This window comes from Lipophrys pholis (genome assembly GCF_963383615.2).
Source record: "Lipophrys pholis genome assembly, chromosome: 17".
Lineage (NCBI taxonomy): Eukaryota > Metazoa > Chordata > Actinopteri > Blenniiformes > Blenniidae > Lipophrys > Lipophrys pholis.
The window spans coordinates 25,239,655-25,250,473 of record NC_137643.1 but is presented as its reverse complement, the minus strand read 5'-3'; positions in this window follow the sequence as shown (position 1 = coordinate 25,250,473).

Genomic DNA, 10,819 nt, shown 5'->3' with positions numbered 1-10,819 from the left:
ACACACACACAGACACACACACATACACACAGATTATTGGCCATGGTGGGTTTCCCAGTGTCTCGCTTCAGGAATCTCACAATCAGATTTTGCACTCAGGTAAATGTGGATCGTACGTCCATACGGAGTATCTGCAGAAGGCGTCCACTCATCTCTGTTCCACCGATGCGGGGGGGTGGGGGGGGGGGGGGGGCGGTGTTTGGACCACATCCACTGTGACCGCATGGAGGGAGACTGTGTGTGGGGGGTTGGGGGGGGGGGGCTGATGTTTGAAGACGCTGCAGTGCTGTGAAGGTACGATTAGTCCCAGGATGCAGATCAGAGCTGCAGACGTCCCCCCGGCTCGCACCCCCACCCCCCCATACTTCACCCCCCCACCCCAAATATTTTCACATGATCTGTTGAGATCTATACGTAATATCATCCTACTATATCAACTTTATCAATCTACAGGCAACGAGAAACTTAGTTTGAAATCGTCTCCACCTTTCAGTCTGCAGCTGAAGTTTTGCACTAAAGCATGAATTCATTTTCTTTTTGCTTCCAGTCGTGAAGAAAATCAGGTTTTTAGCTAAATAATTGATACTGGTACCCTCCACTTATTTCTTTTCTACAATATGTCCAAAGAATTCCACACTTTGGCGAAACACAGCACTAAACTGGTCAGTCTGACTGTCACAGTAAAACTTCCTGTCTGGGAGTTTGGTTTCAGTGGTTGGAGGCCTGGAGAAGGTCTCCTGTGGACCAGAGCGACCCCCAACCGTACCGGTTCAGTGAACAGCCTGCACTGCACCTGCTCACGGGGGATTTCACTGTAACAAACCAGGAGCAGCAGCGTAATCTCCTCTGCCTCTGATTGGCTCGTACGCTCCACCTTCACAGGTTGGTTTTATTTTGTTAGAGAGAGAGAGGAAGTTATCAGAGGTCTGACGCCTGCATGTTGCTCTGGAGACCCTCTGCAGCGACTCCATGAAGCTTTCACAAAATTATAAGGACATAATCATTTTTATGTTTTTGTACACCGGACTGTCTTTCAAAATAAGTTCCTGCTAAAAAGGGCTTAAATAAAAAGTCTAAAACGGCTCAAATCTACAGAAAAAAGCCACAAAGACTGAAAATGACCAAAAGTAAGAGTGACTCAAAGTGGAAACAATGGCTGCAATATGGGTTTAAAAAACTTTTAAAGCTTTATACATTCGAACTTCATTAGAAATATTTAAAAAGCTTAAAAATCTGAAATGGCTTCGGGGGAAAAACAAACTTAAACTTCATGAAAAGGAAAGAAGCCAGTTGACTTTAGGAGAATAAGTCAAATTACTGAAACAATGAGAAAACGTTAAATGGAAAAAAACAGCCAAAACGCTCAAATCTAGAAAGAAATGCAGTATTAAAAATGGAAATCTGGAAAATCTTTAATTTTGAAAGCTCAGCTTAAAGAGTAATCTGAGGAGGCTGTGATGTGATTGGACGAGCTTCCCCGCTCTGCATCCCGCTCACCTCCACCACATTCCCCGTCCACTAGAAGCATTCCAGCAGACGGTGGCGTCCGGAAAGCTCTCCCAGCCTGCTGTTGGAGCGTCGTCAGGCTGAGCTACACCTTCATCCTGTCATCTCGTGTGTCCACCACAGTGAAACAACATCCACCTTCATATTTTGTACATATGTGACTTTTGAAAAGAGGCGCAATGCAATGTTGTGGTTTGGAAAGACATTTCAGCACCTTACCAAGCGCTATAGCTTTCCCAATGTCCCACATATCCTCGGCGTTGGTAAACTAGATGAGTGCAATAATAGGAAAATCATTAAAAACACAAAAAAAACTAACATAAAGGTGTTTGTCCTCCCGGATGTTGCCCGTTCTTTGACACAAGCATCTCGCATTCCTTTGGTTTTGAGGATGGGGGGCGTTGGTTGTAGGGTGGGGGGGCTAAAGCCATGAAGCGAATCCAAAACCAGCACTGAGTGTGAGCAGAGCACACGACTGGCTCACACCCCCTCCCCACCCCCCACACCCCCCCCAATGTACCCCTGTTCCTGCAGTGTCAAAGTTCATGCACAATGGCAATAAAAACTTGTTTTGTCCACCCTGTGTGTGTGTGTGTGTGTGTGTGTGTGTGTGTGTGTGTGTGTGTGTGTGTGCGTGCGTGCGTGCGTGCTCCAGCCATAACATTATGACCACCTGTTGTGGTGATGCGACCCACCGAGGTTAAATGTAACGACAGTTCACTCCTACGTTCTAAAATGTTCCCGTCGGTAAACACGGCCGCGTTCACACTTTGTGTTTCCAGAGTGTTGGAGTGAGAGTACTGGATCCACCCACGGCTCTGAGGGTCAGAGGATCACTGGTACTGAGCAGGAGGCGGGCGGAGGTTTTCTCTGCTCTGACGTCACAGCAGCGTTCCAAAGGCCGGTCGTGCAGAAGCTGCATGTTGTCCTCCCGTCTCCCCCCTCCGTCTAAAGACGTGTAGAAGCTGCATGTTGTCCTCCCGTCTCCCCCCTCCGTCTAAAGACGTGTAGAAGCTGCATGTTGTCCTCCCGTCTCCCCCCTCTGTCTAAAGACGTGTAGAAGCTGCATGTTGTCCTCCCGTCTCCCCCCTCTGTCTAAAGACGTGTAGAAGCTGCATGTTGTCCTCCCGTCTCCCCCCTCTGTCTAAAGACGTGTAGAAGCTGCATGTTGTCCTCCCGTCTCCCCCCTCTGTCTAAAGACGTGCAGAAGCTGCATGTTGTCCTCCCGTCTCCCCCCTCCGTCTAAAGACGTGTGTGTCAAACCTGAGGTCCAGGTCCTAATCAGCTCTTCGTCCTCACTGGTAAGACGATTCAATGCACTAGTAGAACAGCTGTCTTCCTAGTCATGGTTAGTCATACTAGTGACACTTTTGTACTTCAAATACAATCAAACCTCACAAGTAAACCGCTGCACTAGTAACACTACTAGGCCCAACTAGTAGGCATGTATCACCCACTACTAGCCTCCTGGACCCTACTAGTAGTACCAGAGTGCCCTGTAGTACTACTAGTATGCTCTTTGACCTAACCAGTAGTACCAGTGAGCTCAAAGAGCTTACTACTACATGGACCTTAAGTTGGACATCTAATAAATATTCAAATTGCTTTATAGATGGAAACAAAGAGGCTGGATGAAGCTCTCTGCTGCCCCCTGCTGGACGTGGTGAGGCTGACCCATCAGGAGGGTTGAGTCAATGACAGCCGAACAACCTTTAATACACAGTTATTACACAGTATTTATATTTCCTTGGTTTTAGTGCCGAGAGGTTTGGAAACATTCTGGAGGAAGTCACATTCGAGATCGTTCGACAACTTAAACAAGATGACATTTATAAAGAAAACGAGTGTAAATCCACCATTTCTAAGATTTCTGCAAAACACGGTAAAATCTCAGGCTGAATCCTGTATTTTCAAGTTTTCATGCACGTGTTTTCATATTTACCGTCCGTGTGGATCTACAGACGATGTTTCACAGTACTGGTCACTCTATCATCTCTGTGTTCAGCCCATTCCCACTAAAACACATTTCCGCTACACAAACGATTTCCGTGCTGAGAAGTTTTTCTTTTCTAAAGAATTCTTAGTTAGTTATTTTATGTATCCCTTTAATTTTTTTGTCGATTGAAATGATTGCACATTTGATCCTATTTGAATATAATTTATATCTATTGTGAAATGCAAGGCCGTACACAAGCAGTATATACAAGTCATACTGATTACATACACACGTGTATATATAAGTCCTGTAATGTTCAGAGTGTTGAAATCCTCCAGTGAACGTTCAGTGATCATATAAATGAATTTAATTCTCAACATTTAAGAGGATCAGAAATAAATCATTAAACACATCAACTTCATTAAAGATGGCGTTTTCACACAGAAGCTCAGCGAGGGAGGCGTGTGAAGGTGAAAGGACTATTTTAAAATAAAGTTTGAAACAAATGTTAGAACAGTAAGAAATGGTTCAGATTGCAAATCGTTCTCAATAACAAATATGATCAAATTAATACGTTAAATATGAAATGCACGTTGATATTAGTGTTCATTTTGTCGTAATTCCTTGAAACAGCTCAGCGGTTTTCATTCTTGATCTTTAAGAATGTCTCTCTTCTGTTCGTACACTTGATTGGTTCATTCATCATAAAAACAGAAGACTGCTTGAGTGTGAGCACTTTATACGTACAACTACAGCACTTAATCCTAATACAGTCAGCAAGTCCTATTCAGTGCGTTAAAAAAACTACTTTGTGTACTGCGGTACTCAATCATGTGCAGTAATCTATAACAACAGATAAAGCCCATTTCAAGAAGGTTTTAACGTGATTATAATCCAGTTTAATTTAAACTTGATTGTATAAATAGATATGATGTGGGATTTCTATCTTGTCTAAGTGTAGAAATATAATTAAGATACTTTTGATATTGAAGGAGTGGCCTGTAAAGGGTTAAGAGAGGTCAGTGAGTATTTAATTGGCTGACTTTTATTTACCTCGAACACAAAATATAGAAATTGATCTCCAGCCTTCAGAACCTCTGGATTAAGAGTCTAATCTGACTGAAGAAGTTTTCATTTTTGTGTGAATATTTTTCATGAAAAACCGAAATGAATACAAAAAGGAAATAATTGTCTTCTTACATCTTAACCTTAAATGTAAATGTAAATGTTTTTTTGGGGGGCAGATGAAACGGATGAATGCTTGATCTGTTAGAGTTACACAACCTGGAATATTTTATCTCGGTTTAACCAAGAAAACTCCACCTTTGTCGGTTTAAAAAAACAAAACTGTGCAAGATACGGCTGATCAACAACCAAACGTGTGATCATTAGAACAATTATGCACTTTAAAATATGTATATATATAAAAAAAAAATTTAAACCTGGCAAATTACTTATGTCAGAATGCTGAATAAGCAATTTAATATTTTCACTTTATGGTAGGTTTTTAGGAAGAATTATTTCATAATCTTTGTCTTTGATTCACCATATTGTTTTTATATGTTTGTAACCGTCTATGGTTTTATTGTGGGACCGCGGATGGAAATTAGCCTCGTGCTAAATCAGGCATATTTACGGTAACCACGTGAAGAGATGGTTTGTTCATTAATATTCACTGTCCCGTCCAAATAAACAGATTAATGAATGAATGAAATGGACATTGTGCTCCATAAATTAGGGAGGAGCGACTTTGTTTTCCTGTTATTCCATGTATGTCTCCTGCTCTTATCAAAATAGTTTTATTTGAACCCTGAGACAATGTGGGGCGATACTGTGTGCAGTGCCGAGAGGCTCCAGCAGGGGGCAGTAGACGCCCACCACACCCTTAAAGGTGATGCTGAGTCCCCCTGATGAAGTGACTCGGTTTCTTTGTGGAAACATGCAAACAGATGAAAAAGGTGTGCGTTAACTGTGCGTTCGGTCCGTGGAGGGAGGCGGTGAGCCTCGGCCTCCTGGACCAAACAAATGAAAATATTTCCAGAAGAAAAATGCAGATTTGTGTGAGGACAGCCTGGCTGGCCCCGTTTCAGCAGCTAATCGGCTTTGTCACAAGCTCCATTCTGTGGACTAATCTCAAGCTCCCAGCACATCCGAACTGGGCACGGAGAACAAAGGTACCACTCTTTTTAAAATCAAATTATGATGCAAAAAGCTTCTTGTAATCCTGTTTCCTTCTTAGCGAGGCTGCGGTTCCTCCGTTCAGGTGTAGCACACGATGCTAATCCCAGTTTATCAGAGGGAGGAGACGCCGGCGCTCACGTGTGAGGGACGGCAGGTGGCTTTGCCCTTCACTCCCACTTCTGGCTTCCATCAATCAAAGCTGTAATTTAGCAGTTAGTTAGCGAGCGTCGTCCTCAATCAGAGCGCCTCGTCCACACAATCAGCGCCGCCGACACCGAGGTCAAAGTCCTGCTGCGCCGCCGACACCGCTTCTCCTTCCAACCAAAACACCGTCAGTTCAACGTTCATCCAACCAAACATCGGAGGACAGTCATCGTCCGTCTCGTTTACCAACTTTTTGTTCATAAGTCGCTCAGTCGTTCATAAGATCATGATATAATACGGTAAAGATCATGATATAAAGATCATGATACAATATGATAAAGCTCATGATATAAAGATCATGATACAATATGATAAAGATCATGATACAATACGGTAAAGATCATGATATAAAGATCATGATATAATATGATAAAGATCATGATACAATACGGTAAAGATCATGATATAAAGATCATGATACAATACGGTAAACATCATGATACAATATGATAAAGATCATGATATAAAGATCATGATACAATATGATAAAGATCATGATATAATATGATATAAAGATTATGATATAATACGGTAAAGATTATGATATAATATTATAAAGATCATGATATAAAGATCATGATACAATATGATAAAGATCATGATATAATACAATAAAGATCATGATATAATATAAAGATCATGATATAATACGATAAAGATCATGATATAAAGATCATGATAAAATAAGGTAAAGATCATGATATAATACGACAAAGATCATGATATAATACGATAAAGATCATGATATAAAGATCATGATACAATACGGTAAAGATCATGATATAATATTTGAAAGATCATGATATAATACGGTAAAGATCATGATATAAAGATCATGATCCAATACTATAAAGATCATGATATATTATAAAGATCATGATATAATATTATAAAGATCATGATCCAATACTATAAAGATCATGATATAATACGATAAAGATCATGATCCAATACTATAAAGATCATGATACAATACGGTAAAGATCATGATATAATACGATAAAGATCATGATCCAATACTATAAAGATCATGATACAATACGGTAAAGATCATGATATAAAGATCATGATACAATACTATAAAGATCATGATATAATACGGTAAAGATCATGATATAATATGATAAAGATCATGATATAAAGATCATGATACAATATGATAAAGATCATGATACAATACGGTAAAGATCATGATACAATACTATAAAGATCATGATATAATACGGTAAAGATCATGATATAATACGGTAAAGATCATGATATAATATGATAAAGATCATGATATAAAGATCATGATCCAATACTATAAAGATCATGATACAATACGGTAAAGATCATGATATAAAGATCATGATACAATACTATAAAGATCATGATATAATACGGTAAAGATCATGATCCAATACTATAAAGATCATGATATAATACGGTAAAGATCATGATATAATATGATAAAGATCATGATATAAAGATCATGATATAAAGATCATGATATAATATGATAAAGATCATGATATAATATGATAAAGATCATGATATAAAGATCATGATACAATATGATAAAGATCATGATACAATACGGTAAAGATCATGATATAATACGATAAAGATCATGATATAAAGATCATGATACAATACGGTAAAGCTCATGATATAATATTATAAAGATCATGATATATTATAAAGATCATGATATAAAGATCATGATACAATACGGTAAAGATCATGATATAATATTATAAAGATCATGATATATTATAAAGATCATGATATAATATTATAAAGATCATGATACAATACGGTAAAGATCATGATATAATATGATAAAGATCATGATATAATATGATAAAGATCATGACATAAAGATCATGATATAATTGATAAAGATCATGATATAATATGATAAAGATCATGATACAATACTATAAAGATCATGATATAATATTATAAAGATCATGATATAATACGATAAAGATCATGATATAAAGATCATGATACAATATGATAAAGATCATGATATAATACGGTAAAGATCATGATATAAAGATTATGATATAATATGGTAAAGATCATGATATAATATGATAAAGATCATGATACAATACGGTAAAGATGATAAAATATGATAAAGATCATGATATAATATGATAAAGATCATGATACAATACGGTAAAGATCATGATATAAAGATCATGATATAATATGATAAAGATCATGACATAAAGATCATGATATAATATGATAAAGATCATGATACAATACTATAAAGATCATGATATAATATTATAAAGATCATGATATAAAGATCATGATATAATATGATAAAGATCATGATACAATATGATAAAGATCATGATACAATACTATAAAGATCATGATATAATATTATAAAGATCATGATATAAAGATCATGATATAATATGATAAAGATCATGATACAATATGATAAAGATCATGATATAAAGATCATGATACAATATGATAAAGATCATGATATAATACGGTAAAGATCATGATATAAAGATTATGATATAATATGGTAAAGATCATGATATAATATGATAAAGATCATGATACAATACGGTAAAGATGATAAAATATGATAAAGATCATGATATAATATGATAAAGATCATGATACAATACGGTAAAGATCATGATATAATATGATAAAGATCATGATATAAAGATCATGATATAATATGATAAAGATCATGACATAAAGATCATGATATAATATGATAAAGATCATGATACAATACTATAAAGATCATGATATAATATTATAAAGATCATGATATAAAGATCATGATACAATATGATAAAGATCATGATATAATACGGTAAAGATCATGATATAAAGATTATGATATAATATGGTAAAGATCATGATATAATATGATAAAGATCATGATACAATACGGTAAAGATCATGATATAATATGATAAAGATCATGATATAATACGGTAAAGATCATGATATAATATGATAAAGATCATGATATAATATGATAAAGATCATGATATAATATGATAAAGATCATGATACAATACGGTAAAGATCATGACATAATATGATAAAGATCATGATACAATACGATAAAGATCATGATATAAAGATCATGATATAATATGATAAAGATCATGATACAATACGATAAAGATCATGATATAAAGATCATGATATAATATGATAAAGATCATGATATAATATGATAAAGATCATGATATAATATGATAAAGATTATGATACAATACGAAGCTCCCCAGCAGCCACATAGGGGCGCTGTTGCCTTGCGTTAGTTGTTTCCTGCTCTGCTACGTCCTCCTGAAAGCAGTGTGGAGTTGAGTGGAGCTCTTTTCTCCGACTCCGACCAGCTGTAAACCCACTTCTTGCTCGCCAACGCCGCCGCGGCCGCCTGCCCACCAGTCTGCTAACACGCTTCCGGAAATCGCTTGGCTCCGTAACTCAGCCCAGCACCCACTCCACTCTGGATCAGTTGATCTAACGACTCGGCTCTGAACCAGTCGACCCGGCGGATCGCCCGACTCGGCAACCCGTCTCAGAACCTCCTGGGCTCAGTGGCTCCCTCCGAGGACCCTCACAGACCGGGACTGGTTTCCCCTCTTGAGCCTCGGACCTCCGCAACAGAATCAACCTGATAAAGACAATTAAGATAAGAATACAAAATAATGCGGGACTGAAGCTAAATTATAAAGTTAATAATACAATACCAGAGGATCCACTAAAGACAGTATTCTGATACGTATACAGATATATAACGATCAACACCAATACTGATATGATAAGCTAAAGATAATTCAATACAGACCCAGTGTGACGGAGGAGACAACATGACGCTCTATGATGATGACACAATACTGATTTAATGACAACAGCTATGTTGTCCCACAACGTGTTGGACATCTGACGAGACCCGATGATAAACGATACGAAGTCGTGAAGCCAGCCAGTAGAAACTAATGCATTCATCTGGAAAGGGAATAATTCCTTGTGAACAAACGACGGAGAACGTAACGGGCGGTGGCCATGTTCTCCGTACCATCGACAGCTTGGGAACCCGGCCCAAACCTCCGGCCTCAGCAGAGAACCATTTCCACATAACAGGGTTAACCCAACCTAGGCTGAATGTTTAACCTCATGAATGAATCAACTATGACCCAAAACTCAGAAATGTCGCGTCTTGCCAGTTTTCCTCTGTGTCGCTCCTCCTCCTCCTCCGTCTCCTCCTCCTCCTTCTCCTCCGTCTCCTCCTCCGTCTCCGTCTCCTCCTCCTCCGTCTCCTCCTCCTCCGTCTCCTCCTCCGTCTCCTCCTCCTCCTCCTCCGTCTCCTCCGTCTCCTCCTCCGTCTCCGTCTCCTCCTCCTCCGTCTCCTCCTCCGTCTCCTCCTCCTCCTCCTCCGTCTCCTCCTCCTCCTTCTCCTCCGTCTCCTCCTCCGTCTCCGTCTCCTCCTCCTCTGTCTCCTCCTCCTCCTTCTCCTCCGTCTCCTCCTCCGTCTCCTCCTCCGTCTCCTCCTCCTCCGTCTCCTCCTCCTCCTCCTCCTCCATCTCCTCCTCCTCCTCCGTCTCCTCCTCCTCCTCCGTCTCCTCCTCCTCCTTCTCCTCCTCCTCCTCCTCTTTCGTCTCCTCCGTCTCCTCCTCCTCCTTCTCCTCCTCCTCCTCCTCCGTCTCCTCCTCCTCCGTCTCCTCCTCCTCCTCCGTCTCCTCCTCCTCCGTCTCCTCCTCCTCCGTCTCCTCCTCCGCCTCCTCCTCCTCCTCCTTCTCCTCCGTCTCCTCCTCCGTCTCCTCCTCCTCCTCCTCCGTCTCCTCCTCCTCCTCCTCCTTCTCCTCCGTCTCCTCCTCCGTCTCCGTCTCCTCCTCCTCCGTCTCCTCCTCCGTCTCCTCCTCCTCCTCCTCCGTCTCCTCCTCCTCCTTCTCCTCCGTCTCCTCCTCCGTCTCCGTCTCCTCCTCCTCCGTCTCCTCCTCCTCCTTC